Genomic DNA, 14,775 nt, shown 5'->3' with positions numbered 1-14,775 from the left:
TGACAGCAATCATTTCTTCACTCCTGCCCCATTTTCCCGAAGCAGATACACTTAGGGCGCTGCTCGGTGGTAGTGTATATAAAGGATGGTCTCCAAAACGAGATTGGCAGCTTTAATTTGTTTGATATGTGCAATCATAGTCCATGTTAAATTCAAAATGCTTGTCCAATCAAAGATTCAATATAGAAAAGAGGCAGTAACAAGCACGCTGCACGCTGTAATAAAGAAATCCGTTGATTGAAAACAGTTTGTATATTTTGGAAATGATAGGGAATGTAATTGGTAAGAAAGAAAAGGATAAGGCTTCATAAATAATGGGAAATAGAGCATATTTTTTAGTGATACTAACTTGATTTAATAACATTTTGGTGTTGGATTTTTGTGTGCCAGAACATAAGAAAGGTGGCTTCTTTCTTGTTATCCTAAATGTCACCATTAATGGAGTGACCTTTTTTATTTTTGTTTTCATGGAGAGCAGCTTTAATGGGTTGAATTTAAGGCAACAGAGGGTGCTGTGCTCCAGTTCTTTCAGAACTTTCACCGAATATCTCTCTTTTGTTTTTTCATCCAAGAAGAGTCGAGATGCATTTAACTTTTTTTTAGTTACAAGTGCTACATGGATTTTTGTGGTAAAAGATTCAAACACTGGAGAAGTGTACATCCCCTGGCCTACTCCCTCTTCCCTCGCCCAGATCACTGCACTGGTTTAGGGGCCATCCTTCCCGCATCTTTCTATCTGGATGGAGATTATATGTAGGTCATTTGAGGGGCTGCAGTAACTGACGAACAAAATAGCACCAGAGACGCGGAAGCAGGGAACACACTGACAGGCCTCAGAGGGAAGGGGAGGGGGGAGGGAAGAGATAAACCAAGGAACTTATATGCATGTATGCATAACCAATGGACACAGACAACAGTGCAGTGAAAGCAGGGAGGGGGTCAGTAGGGGGAAATTTAAAAAAAACAAATAGCCAGGCTGGTGTGGCTCAGTGATTGAGCAGCGACCCATGCACCAGGAGGTCGCCGGTTCCAGGTCAGGGCACATGCCCAGGCTGTGGGCCTGATCCCCAGTGGGGGGCATGCAGGAGGCGGTCAATCAATGTTCTTTCTCATTATGTTTCTATCTCTCCCTCCCTGTCCCTTCCTCTCTCTCTAAAATCAATAAAGAAAAAAATGTTTAAAAGAACAAAAAATTAAAAGAAAATGAATTTTGCTATTCATGTCGTTCTCAAACTTACTCTCTGCATAATATAAATATATAAAGACCCACTTTGGATGGCTTGTATTAATAGCTCCGTGCTAGACATGTGTGATTGATGTTATCAGGGATCCTCTTTACCAAGCTCCACCCCAAGTCACAAGCATCCTTCTGGGGCTTGTCCACTCAGTTGGCCAGTGTCCAGCTTTTCTCTCTCTGAAGAATAAAATCAATTTGAACGTCAACCTCAACTAAATACCTGTCTCCTGTTATGTTTATTTTTCCTCCTGGCTTTTTTTTTTTTTTTTTTTCTTTCCCTAGTAATCCAAAATCCTAAATTTAGATTTAGCACTAATAATTGCATTTTGTATAGAAATCCAACTAGTCAGAAAGTTGTAACTAGAAATTTCCACTGTACCACATTGGTGGGTGTTCATAATGATGGAATACTCTGACTCATGAAAGAGACTATATAGAATATAATTTTGCTATTAACATAAACTGTTGTATTAACAGTTCAAAAAGTGGCCAACAGTCCTTTATTACCTTTTCATCAATCATCATGTTGAGGGAACAAAAATACCTGGTTCCCTGCATCTGTTCTAAATAAACTGGGTTTTACTATATAAAAAATGAAATTACTAGCAAAAGTTGAAGTGCCACAGTTGGCATATTATTAAATTAAGTATTTGCAATAAAAAGAACCTGTTTTCTTGGTAAGTTTATTTTGTGTGAACTGCATTTCTCCCTCTCCAAACATCTAGCAATGTGGCACTTTGATTCCAAGTTCACCATACTTTCCTCTCTATTCATTGTCATTAAACATGTCGTGGACTTTGCTCTGGCTGGTGTGACTCAATGGTTAGAGTGTTGGCCTAGCACCAAAGGGTCAAGGGTTCAATTCCTGGTCAAGGGCATTGCCTGGGTGCAGGTTTGATCCTCGACCCCAGTCATGGTACGTGTGGGAGGCAACCAATCGATGTTTCTCTCTCACATCGATGTTTCTGTCTCTCTTCCTCTCCCTCTCTCCCTCTTTCTTTCTCCTCCTTCTTTCCACTCTCTCTAAAAATCAATGGAAAAATATCCTCAAGTGAGGATTAACAACAACAACAAAAATATGTATTGGATTCCTTGTTCTAAGAGACAAATAAGATAGTATCCTTGCTCTCTAAGAATTCAGAATTGAAGAATAGAGAGGGATCCTGCATAAAGAGCATTTTTTAATACTATATTTATGTATGTATTAGTTTTTTAATTTATAGTTGACATTCAATACTAGTTTCAAGTGAACAGCATAACGGTTAAACATTCATTCAACTTATGAAATGATTCCCTCTCTATAAGTCTAGTACCCGCCTGGCACCATACATAGTTATTGCAATATTATTGACTGTATTCCCTGTGCTGCACTTTACATCCCTGTGACTGTTTGGCAGCTGCTAATTTGTGCTTCTTAATCCCTTCACCTTCTTCATCCAGCCCCCCAACCTCCCTCCCACTTGGCAACCATCAGTCTGTTCTCTGTATCTATGAGTCTGTTTCTGTTTTGTTTATTTTTATTTTTTTAGATTTCACATATAAGTGAAATCATATGGTATTTGCCTTTCTCTGTCACTAATGTCACTTAGCCTAATAATACCCGCTAGGTCCATCCATGTTGTTGCAAATGATAAAATTTCATTCTTTTGTGTGGCCAAGTAATATTCCATTGTATAGATGTACCACAGCTTTTTAAAATTTTAAATGTTATTTTTCAATTACAGTTTATATTGAATATTATTTTGTTTTAGTGTCAGGTGTACAGTATAGTGGTTAGGCAGTCACATACTTTACAAAGCGATCCCCTCGATATTTCGGGTATGCCCCATCGTACATAGTTATTACAGTATTATTGACTATATTCCCTTTGCTGTAGTTTACATTCCTGTGGCTGTTTTGCAACTACCAATGCCTACTTTTTAATCCCTTCACCTTTTTCACCCAGCCCCTCAACACCTCACCCCTCTGTTCTTTGTATCTATGCGTCTGTTTCTATTTTGTTTGTTCATTTATTTTGTTCTATAGATTCCACATGTAAGTGAAATCTTATGGTACTTGTTTTTGTCTGTCTCACTTATTTCACTTGACACAATCCCCCCTAGGTCCATCCATGCTGTTGCAGTACCCCTAGGTCCATCCATGCTGTTGCATACCCCCTAGGTCCATCCATGCTGTTGCAAATGGTAAGATTTCATTCTTTTTTATGGCCGAGTAATATTCCATTATATATATGTACCACCACTTTTCTATCTGCTCATCTATTGATGGGCACTTGGTTGCTTCTATATTTTGGCTATTGTGAATAGTGCTGCAGTGAACATAGGTTGCATATATTCTTTTGAACTAGCGTTCTACATCCTTTTTATCCAGTCATCTATCAATGGACAGAAGAGGGGTTCCTAACTCTTTATAATCCTATGTGTTTTATTTTATCTATTTAAAAACATTCTGAGAAGGGATCAGTGGCTTTCATGAACTGCCAAAGAAATTGTTGGTACAATTCTTAAGAAGCTCCATCCTGGAAAGTTGCAGGGAAGCATCACCAGGCCATTTTGGGATCGGGCCCAAAAGCAAGTCAAAATTGGGAAGTGTTCCAAGAAAGCAAGTTCCATTGCCACAGTTGTCAGCCTGTATCCTGCCCACCTCTGTATGCACAGGGACAGGCCCATCTTCAGGTCCTCACAATAAACACTGTTCATAAAGAGCACTTCAGTTTTCAAGAAAGAGTTCACCCCATAAAGTACATTTTAGAAAGGTTTCCTTTAGTCTGGCCGGTGTGGCTCAGTGGTTGAGCGTCGACCCACGCACCAAGAGGTTGCTGGTTTGATTCCTGGTCAGGACACATGCCCAGGTTGTGGGCCCGATCCCCAGTGGGGGGCATACAGGAGTTCTCTCTCATCAGTGTTTCTGTCTCTCTCCCTCTCACTTCCTCTCTCTCTAAAATCAATAAAGTAAAAAAAAAAGGTTTCCTTTAAAAGTTCCTATATCCATGTAATAAAGTCCAGTCTTCACAAATTCAGTTGCCGGAAGAGTGCAAGAGCCAAGGTTTTCCTGCCCCTTGGACAAGTTAACGAGCTTTCCAAGTGGCCCAAGCACCAAAAGTTCAGTATGGCTGCTTACACACAGCAGTCCCCTCTCGTGGTGCTCCCATTCCCCAGACCTCAAAAGCAACCGCTTATAACTCACTTGCTGCTCTTTCTAGTTTTTGCCTCCTTATCTCTAAGCGACAGGCACAGAGTGCATTACCCAGTCATTTCCTACAGTGGATGATGAGGACCTGGCACCTTGCTCCCACCCCCACCACTCATATGGGCCTTTCTCGTCCCCTGCCCCCATCCATGCTCAGAGGGCACATATAGCACAATTCTGGCAGGTCAGCAGTCAGTATTTATATATACATACCAGCCCTTCCCCTGGTTATCTAAACCTGCACTTAGTCCAGTTCAAACATATCTGGTATTTGGGCTGATGGGTCTCATGGCCTGATGCACAGCTGTTCTCCTAGGGATCACTTGGAGATCGCCCCTTACCCTCACCTGGGCATTGCCCTTACATATCACTTAGTTCAGACTCCTCATGTCCCAGACTCTGTATCTTTGTTTACTGTTCCTCTTTGGGGGAGAGGTAGAGTACCTCTTCCAATAGCTTTTGAAAACTTGCTTGTCTTAAAATGTCCTTAATCCACCCTAATCTAATCGATAGTTATAGAATTATGGACTGGAACTTAGTATTGTTCTATTGCTTGTTGAAAGCCTTTCTGATTCCTAATCCTTTTTATAGGTGACCTTTTTTTTTCTTTTTAAATCCTCATCTGAGGACATGTTTGCATTTTGCTTCAGATAGAGCGGGAGGGAGAGAGGAAGGAAGAGAGAGAGAAACATTGATGTGAGAGAGACACATCGAGTGGTTGCCACCCACACGACCCCAACTGGGGCGGGGACAAACTGCAACCGAGATACGTGCCTTTAGTGGGAACCAAACCTGGGGCTCTCTGGTCCGTGGGCTGACACTCTAACCGCTGAGCCAGACTGGCCAGGACATATAGGTGACCTTCTTAAATTGCTTGTTCCTTTTTAGAAACTTATAGCATCTACTTTGCACCCAGTCATAGACACCTTCATGATAGTGTGTTGGTCTGGGGGCAGTTTTCATTCATGGTGCTGGACACTAGGTGAGGCCTTTCCATCTGGAAAGTCAAGCCCTCTAATTTGGGGAAATTTTCTTGAATTTCTTCTTTGATGACCCCTTTTTATTCCCAGTTAAGTGTTTCTTTCTATTATTATGCTTTTAATTTCTAAGAACCTTTTCTTGTTCTGCAAGTGTTCTTGTTTCATGCATGTAATCTGTTAGTAATTTGAAGTATTTTCTCATGACGCTGGTCAGGTCCCCCAGAGAAGACTCTTCTAGTCTCCTTCCTGGGTGGGGGTGGGGATTAGCCTGGCTGCCAGCATCTGGGGCGAAAAGGAACTTGTGGTCTCAACATCCAGTGTTGGCCCAGTGTGCCTGGCGTGCCCCTCATTTCAGAGACCCTCACCAGAGAATAAGCCTTCCTCCAGAATGGAGGTAGGGGTCTGGGGTCTGTTCCTGAAACATAGTTCAGCCAGTCCTCTAAAGACACCCTTCATCTGTTCTTCCAGAGTTACTTTGGGGCACCAGTTCATGAGCCTTTGGGAGTTCTGTGGGATAAACCAGGTTCCTGTTCAGCTCTCCCTACTGCTAGCTTGGAATTCAGCTTCCTAAGATCTGTTAAGTAAATCATTTCTTGTCATTTGCTTTCTAGCATTAGCCTTTGGCACTTCCACTCCTGTTTCCCACTTCTTTTGAGTTTATTATGCCTTTAAAAAATTCTTTACTGTAATTTTAATGGAGATTTAGGAGGTAAATAGGCGTATTTAGTGTGCCACCTTTAGCCAGAAATTGAGAGCTTTCACTGTATGCTTTTTTGTGCATTTTGAATTTTGTCCATATTTATGTTCTAGGAAGTCAAAAATATGTATTTGTAAGCAAAGTTTCCTTCTTTGTTCTGTACTAAAATTAAGAACGAAATGTCCACTCAAAGCAGTACTATCATTTGAATAGTCGTGAAATCCAGAGGCCTCAAAATATTGAAAAAAAAAAGGAGATTTGCAGGGTCTCACTAGCTCATCTTCCACCCAGGTCAAATTTGATAGGAAATAGTTGTGGGGTTTTTTTTGTATGTTTGTTTTTGGTTAGATTCTAGTTGAGCTCCACACTTCTAACTATACAATAATACTAAGTATACAAATAGTAATAATAATAATAGCCCTGGCCAGTTTGCGGTCATGTGGGTGGCCACCACTCGATGTGTCTCTCTCACATCGATGTTTCTCTCTCTCTTCCTTCCTCTCTCCTTCCCGCTCTATCTGAAGATAAATGCAAAAATGTCCTCAGGTGAGGATAATAATAATAATAGGTAACATTTATTGATCACTAAGTGCAAGACACTATTGTAAGCGTGTTCCATTAATTTATTTAGTTCCTGTAACAACCTTATGAAGTAGGTGCTATTATTATCCTGACATACAGATAAGGAAATGGAGATCCACAGAGGTCAAGAAATCTGTTCAAGGTAACAGAGCAAGTTGATGGCAGAATCAGGATTCAAACCCAGTCTAGCTCTGGAGTGCATTTGAAACTGAACTACTATGTGCACAACGCTAATGGTTTGTAAATTGTGTGAATAACCAAAAGTGACGTCCCTGACTTCATTACAGCCCCCAAACTTCCTTGATGGACCAGTTTTTATAACTTCACCAACTTAGCTTTTTTTTCCTGCATAAAACTTGACAAACTGTCATTAGATTAAGGGGAAAAAAATTTAGCTGTTCGTCTCAAATAAAATTTTATTAGAGAAAACTGGTTGGTATTAAGATAATGATATAAAAATTGGTTTTCATTACAAGAAAGGCTGTAAATTGGCCACCCACCCTAAAATAGCATGAGAGAATCCAAGTGATAAAACATGCCAGTATTCCTCTTTTGCCCTTTATTAATAAGTGAGGGATACTTTAAAATCATAAAAGATTACATAAGAGCTTTAGAGGAATTTAGATTTTCTTTTCTAGGCAGTCATCTTCATTTTTATAAAACTGACATCACTGTTAAACCATTTTTACCTCAGGTTAAAATACGACTGACCTATTCTATTGCTGACTGTGTCATACTAGGTCATTGAAACCTAAAATAAAGTATGTTCTAAGCATTGGGTGACTATTACCTATTTAGAGCCACAATCCACTTACGACACATTGACTTGTTTTCTACATCACCAACATCACCAATACATCTATCAGTGATGTGCCCATGTTCTCACTAGCTCTCGGCACAGGAAAGGATGCCAGCCAGATGTGCAGTAAATTCAGTGGAATCTTTTTGGTCAAGAGTTAAAACTATTGTTCTATATGTCGGCCTATGCAGTGCTCACATTTTTTTTTTTTTTTTTTTTTTTTTACAATAATGTATTTTGTGATTTGATTTGACCCACGGTTCATCTGCAACCAGGCAATTACAGTTACAATAAGGGTTCTGCTGTCCAGTTTGTCTCCATCCTGAGAAATGTCAGAAAGGGAGTGTTCTGCATGCAGAGGTGGGGAACATCCGGCCCACAGGCCGTATGAGGCCCTTGAAATCACTACGAGCTAACATCACACGCCTCGCCAAATTAGCCTGACCGAATAGAGCAGGCTAATTTTTAAGTTGATAATTTTGTATGGGCCGCGAATGATGTTATAAATATGCCCTTGGCAGAAAAAAAACAATCCCCCACCCCTGAAAGGAACCATGAAAAATATAAATGGAAACACCTGAGGAATGCTTTCACTTACATTAATCAAGGTGCAGCCTCGGCTCTTAGCAGTGACGCCTTGGAGCAGGAATTCAGAGCAGAGAGTGATGCTGCCTCTGTTTAGGTGGAAGGCCGCCTTAGCAAGTATAATCAAACGTACCGACTCAGGCTAGATCACAGGGGAAATTTTACTCCTTGAGTCGGGGATGGGAGAGTGACCTGCAAAATCACTAATATCCATGCACCATGGAAGAGATATGAACCCTGTGTTTTCCCCTCTCTCCCCCTTATAAGATGGTAATTTTCCTTTAGGGACTTGGGTTTCTCTGTGTGTGCATTAATAGAGAGATGGAAAGAGAGAGTCACAAATTAAAATCATTTTATGGTAAGCGTCTATGCCTTTTCCACTACGTGCTTCTCTTTGTAGAACTCTCAAGTCAGGAAAATCATTCAGGTGAAGACTATGCATTTTGATGTTAACATTCCACTCGTACGGATAGACAACCAGTTAACAACATGAAATGAGGCGCAGTGATGGTTTTCGAAATGAAATAATGTTTGATGTAACCTCGAGTTTCTCTCTGAACTTTGGCCATGTTGTGGAAAAGCCAGGAGGAGGGGAGCAGCTCTGTCAAACACAGAATTACACACGAGGAAAAAAATCATCTAAATACTGAGGGAGAAGCCTGTGTTCTCTTGCATGATATTTAGCAGCAAGAGCAAGACGAGGGATGTTTCTTTCTTTGTGTAATGTGCAGTAGTTACAATAAACACAAGATTTCCAAATCTCAGAGGACTCTCTTGACAGTTGCTTGATAACAGCTTTTTTCATTCCATAGTTTTGACAGTTTGTGTGTGTTGCCATATCTAGTGTAAACTAAAACATCACTGTCATTCTGTTTTTCTTTTGTATGTGGCTTCTTTTTTTTTTTTTTTTTTGTTCATCTTAAAGATAATGAAAAGGATGGGCTTTTCACTTGTAGACTAGAGTAAGGCAAGTTGTGTGTGGAGATTAGCATGTGTTTATGAGTTTTGAAAGATCCAAGTTGACAGCAGAACACTGCTTTAAATAATTTTTTTTTCTCCATATTGCTTCAGTGAAAGTAGAAGTGGGATGTGTAAGTTTTCTCCTAATCTTTTGATAAATAGCAAATCTCAGGCATCTGTGTGGGTACCTATATTATTTATCTGTGGTAATTGAAAATGAAGGGATACAATAAACATCCCGAGTGCTCCTGGCTGTGGGAAGTGGAAAGTGTGCTGCTCCTTGTCAGTTACCAGGGTCTTGCCCGGGTCCACCTGGGTGCTTTCCACTCAGCCCCAAGTACCCTTCCGCTCACCTGCTGGATGGATCCCCCATCCCACCCGCTTCTGCCCGGTTCATAGCTAAATGAAGGCATCGGTCTGTTTAGAAACAACAGGGTTTCGCTGTTGTGGTTTATTTGTCTGGTCTTTGTTTTCCCGGAGTAACTCTAGAATCCACACTGCATCAGCGCCCTTTGCCTGGCTGCAGGAGCACACATCAGGGTCCTAGCAGTCTTTACTCAGCAGGTGCAAACTCCTGGATTCCCCACATTTAGGAAGAGGGCCTGTTCCTGAGAGACCTTCCCCTCTCCAGCCCTGATAACCTTTGATTTGTAGCAACCTCGGTGAGGTTATTTTGCCATCAAATCAAATTTGCTGTAGCGAAGCAAAGCTCCCAATGCCGTCATCTGGCATGTTACAGACAAATTCCAATTATTTTTCTACTTCAAGCTATTGTTAAACACTACAAGCTAGCTGACAGTAAAATTATAAATACAGGTGTTGTCACACTACACTATAATCAGAATTTTAATTTGAATTTTCATTTGTAAAGCCTTTTTTCCCCCCACAGGAAAATGGGAATAGAATTAGTTTTATTGACAGTAAAAAGACATTTTGAAAGCTTCCTAAATCATTACCTGTATTTAGCAGGAGGAAAAATTGTATATGTCCATGTAAAAAGAAGAGTTTTATTATCACATATTTACTCATTACATTTGGTGGTAAATAAAACAGGGAAGACATGTTTGACAAATGATTGACGCAACTCACTAGGTTTTTGCTTCATCGGAACAATAGACAGACATAAATATATATTTTGCTTTTGTTTTCTTCTGCTATTACTAATGCAGACCTGTAGACAAAATCTTCTTTGAGCAAATTAAGTACAGCCTGTTGGAGTCTGCAGGCAATGCTAAACTTTTTATTAGGCAATTTTCTCTTCTTACCCAGATTCATCATCTATGGCGCTCTTTTATCCCCCCTTTGCGTGGTGGTTGGAGTGGGTTCCCCCTTCTCAAGTCCCTTTTTTTTTTCTCTCTCTCAAGGCATTTAGTGTCGTGTCTGCCAGATTTCAGTGATGAGCAGCGAATTGCTTTTAAAGTGGGCATTATGCCAGTTCAGCAGCACAATGGAAAACCAATCTTCCACCGTTCTACTTTTGATGCTGTTATTGTAGCATTTTAGATAACTGCTGCCACAAAAAAAAGAAGGAAAAAAAAGATGTGCTCAATTGCTACCAGTTAGTCAAGTTAAATCCAGAGTAGCATTAAAATTACTCTGAAAACTGTTTGTCAGAGGTCATGTGCCGTCGGTGGCTGCCGCACATAGGATAGCTGTTCTGTTCTGGCGGGGGGTTTTTTCCCTTTATTATTACTGTGACTGACCAGCTCTCTAAATAGCCCTTCACTACCTGTTTACTTATTGTCTAAACCTCCCTGTTGAAAAAATGTGTCAAACAGAAATGTTGAAAAGTTTCTTTAAAGTGCTGGAAATAGCAGGCAAGTGAGTTGTTCAGGGTGCTAGAGTTTGTACAGTGTGAAAGCAAAAAAAAAAAAAAAAAGTGGGGGGAGAGCAAGAACATAATTCTCTGGTTTCTATAGCAAGATTACTGTTTTCTTCTTTGTATCTTCACTTTTCAACCACTGGGTTCACTGTTCTACTTTTTTTTTAATAGCACAAATGGAATTTATCCTCTCTCCATCTCGAGTCCCGTCCCCCCTCCATTGGCTTTGCTTGTGAATGAAGGGGACTCCTACTATGACTATAGGACAGATGGCAGCTGTATGTGTTGTATTTGATGTATTTTGGAGTGAGCCGCATTTTTAAATCCAAGGCCAATAGATGGGCTATTTTGAGGTCGGCAGAAACACTATACTTCAAGCCTGCTCCATTTCCTCAGCATTTTAGACTTTAAAAATTACATAAATAACCTACAATCTGTGCTCAAAATAATTGAGTTGTGATCTATCGGATGCATTGCAATAATAATAAAAGCCACTCAGATTTCTGGACTGCCTTTTTTTCTATGGAGTATTTATTTATCTTTATCTCTAATGGATTTTTCTCCTAATGCTAACCATATTTATTATATTATCAGACTCCATGCCTTACAAAGGCAAGTACTTTTGTCTGTCTTGTTCATTCCTGTATCCCCAGGGCTTAGAACAGTACCTGGCACATAGTAGGCACTCAGTAAATATTTGTTGAATGAGTTAATAATTCATGCTTCTCCTGGGGGGTCTGTGGAATTGTAGTATATTTACTTATCTGTATGTTTTTGTTTTTTTTAATCCAGCTAGAATGTCAAATTGTGCTTCTGAAGTGTAGCAGCCATACTAATTTATTTTTTATCCCTTTCTTCACCTGTATCCTGTCCCAAATTGTACTTGACACCCAGTGGGTACTCAATCAACTTTTGTTGAGTGAACAAGCAAAGGAGCCCCAACAGGTTATTTTATTATTATTATTCCTCACCTGAGGATATTTTTCTACTTATTATCAGATAGAGTAGGAGGGAGGGAGAGAGAGGGAAAGAGAAACAGTGACGTCAAAGGGACACATTGAATGGCTGCCTCCCGCTCCACTCGACCAGGGCCAGGGACGCACCGCAATCGAGGTACGTGCCCTTGAGCGGAATTGAACCTGTGACTGATTGGTCCATGTACCGATGCTCTAACCGCTGAGCCAAACCAGCCAAGGCCCAAACAGGTTATTTGCCAATGAGGGATATGGCCATTTGGTGATAGAGATGGGGATAGATTAGTGCCCCACCAGTCAGTATTTATTAAGTCTACAAGTTCTCAGCCTATGGTTTTCTAGAGTTCTTTCCCAGGTATCGTATTGGTTTCCTGGGCTTATATTCAAGCACATTGCAGAGCCATATTTTGTTTTAGTTTCTAGTTTAAAGAGCATTTTAACTTTTGCTAAAGCATGTAAGAAGAGGCTCTGATAATGATGCAGTCCATATTCATAACCAGCCTATTCCCTAGGGCCATCTAGATGAATCCATTGCACGTTCTCCAGTGTGAGTGGTCCTGTCTTAATATGGGAAGGAGACTGCCTTACATGGTGGGATGCATACAGGGTAGCAGTTAGACCTCCCTTAGCACCATTTGCCTTTCCTGTGGAATTGTGGGTTAGGCAGTCTGTGATTTTGTCTTGTCTTCTACTACCTATCCTCCACCCCCAACTTCCTGCTTCCATCTGCAAAGCGAAGGACGTGAGGGCCCAGAGGCTGCTTAACGAGGCCAGAGGCTTAATCCAGAACTGTCCCCTGTAAGAAACACACTGCTTTCCCTTTTCATCATTGCCGTAAATATGACATAGTTTTACACGGATAGCAACAATTTGCAAACCAGTAAGACCCATTTGGTAATTAGCTTTGGACTGAGCATTAAAAATTATACATTGAGGATTATGACAGTAAAAATGCAGAGCATTCTTTCTTGGCAGCTAAAAATGTGCATATTCAACTTACAGAAATGGAGGTGGTGAGTTTTCTAGTTTCAAACAGATTCTTTCCAAGGAATGCCTTGATAGGGGCCTTTTTTTTTTAAGTAGCAGATAAAAACGATTTTCTTAAGTTTTACCACAAAGTTTTGCATTTACCACAAATGCAAAAGGTTATGCATTTATTTGAGAAGAATCTGGAATGTGCAGTAGAACATTCCCTAATGTGCTCATCCCATCTTTTCCTCTCCAGTATCATTTGTCCTTCATTCAAGAAGAGCCAAAGAACAAACTGAAATAAGGATTCAGATTTTTATTAGAACAAATTTAAACACAGAATTTTGCCGTACAGGCCCTAGCATCAACATTTTTTTTGCATAGGGGGAAAAAAGAATGAACATGTTCATTCTAGCATCCTGAATCAACATTGACTAAAATTTGAAATACTTTTAGTTGCCCGGACCAAAGATGAAAAGTCTTATAGAAGAATGCTGAGGAGGACATGTACATTTTTTTTTTATCCTCACCTGAGGACATTTTTTGCATTTATTTTCAAATAGAGCGGGAGGGAGAGGGGGGGAAAGAGAGAGAGAGAAACATTGATGCAAGAGAGACACATAGAGTGGTTGCCACCCACACAACCCCAACCGGGGCCGGGGACACACTGCAACCAAAGTACGTGCCCTTAGTGGGAACTGAACCCAGGACTCCCTGGTCCTGGACCAACGTTCTAACCGCTGAGCCAAACCGCCCAGGGCTACATTTTTAAAGCTGAATTGTGCAGGCTGGGGAATAGGAGAATAAGAGTTTCTCTTTGTGTCCCTCTTACACAGAGTTTAGAGGAAAGAGCATAAACTTGATGTATGGCCTTGCAGAAAGCCTCCTGGTCCCCTTTCCTCATGAGTATAATGTCTCTTCTGTTTAACTTATGGGATTGTTGTTAGGATGAACTAATAGAATGTGTATGTTCTTAACCCTCTTTATGTCAGGATTTGGCAAACTTTTTCTATAAAGAGCCACATGGTAAATACTTTCAGCTTTGAGAACTAGACTGTCTCCATTGCAGCTACTCAACTTCACCATTGTGGCCATTGACAATACAGAAACAAATGGGCATGGCTGTATTCCAATAAAACTTTATTGACAAAAACAAGTGGCAGCCTGGATTTGGCCTTCAGGCCATAGTTTGGTAACCTTTGCTATATAATAATGAAAGGTGTAAAATATTACCAATTATTTATTTACTGCTTCTAGGAAATAACCCCCTACTTGGGAGTCAGCTAGTATGGTCCATGCTTGGCCATCCTTGTAGAAGAAGCCAAGAGAAAGCCTTCTTCAGTAAATTTTAGGTCAGCCTTCCAAAATTCTTGCTCAGTTCTACAGGGAGAATTTAAATTCCATTCCACTTGTATTTATCAGAGTCTTCACTGAGGCTACCTTGTCTCACAGGAGCCTCCAGCTCTTCTCTAAGAAAGTGTTCCTTCCTTAGGACAGTCCCTTTCCTTCGAGCCTTGATGTTAGCTGTGGTAGAGAAGGGATGCCAGTATTAAAATAGCTAACTAGTCCGGCCGGTGTGGTTCAGTGGATTGAGCATCGTCCCATGGAGTGAGGGGTCCTGGTTCGATTCCAGTCAGGGCACATGCCCGGGTTGTGGGCTTGATCCCCAGTTAGGGGGTGCAGGAGACAGCCGATCAATGTTTCTCACTCACCTCGATGTTTCTCTCTCTCTCTCTCTCTCTCCCTCCCTCTCTCCCTCTCCCTTCCTTCTAAAAAATCAATAAAAACATTTTTTAAAAATAAAATAGCTAACTAGGGTGGAATGCTGCCACTTGTTACCTCCCCTGGCCAACCTAGAATCTTTGGTCAAGGAGAAAGAAGAGTTGACAGAGGGACAGTGGCCATCTTGATGTTTCAAGATATATGGCCACTTCTGATGAGAATCCTACTTAAAAAGCATCATTGTTATATCTTGGAAAGG

General features: G+C 40.7%; 1 protein-coding gene across 3 annotated transcripts in view; it reads left to right on the top strand.

The window, feature by feature from the left end:
- Positions 1-14,775, top strand: part of POLA1 (DNA polymerase alpha 1, catalytic subunit) — a 321,724-nt gene that overhangs the window by 297,560 nt on the left and 9,389 nt on the right. The window lies entirely within an intron of this gene.

Source organism: Molossus molossus, unplaced genomic scaffold, assembly GCF_014108415.1.
Source record: "Molossus molossus isolate mMolMol1 unplaced genomic scaffold, mMolMol1.p scaffold_m16_p_2, whole genome shotgun sequence".
In the NCBI taxonomy this organism is placed as follows: Eukaryota; Metazoa; Chordata; class Mammalia; order Chiroptera; family Molossidae; genus Molossus; species Molossus molossus.
This window is presented reverse-complemented; position numbering and strand designations above follow the sequence as displayed.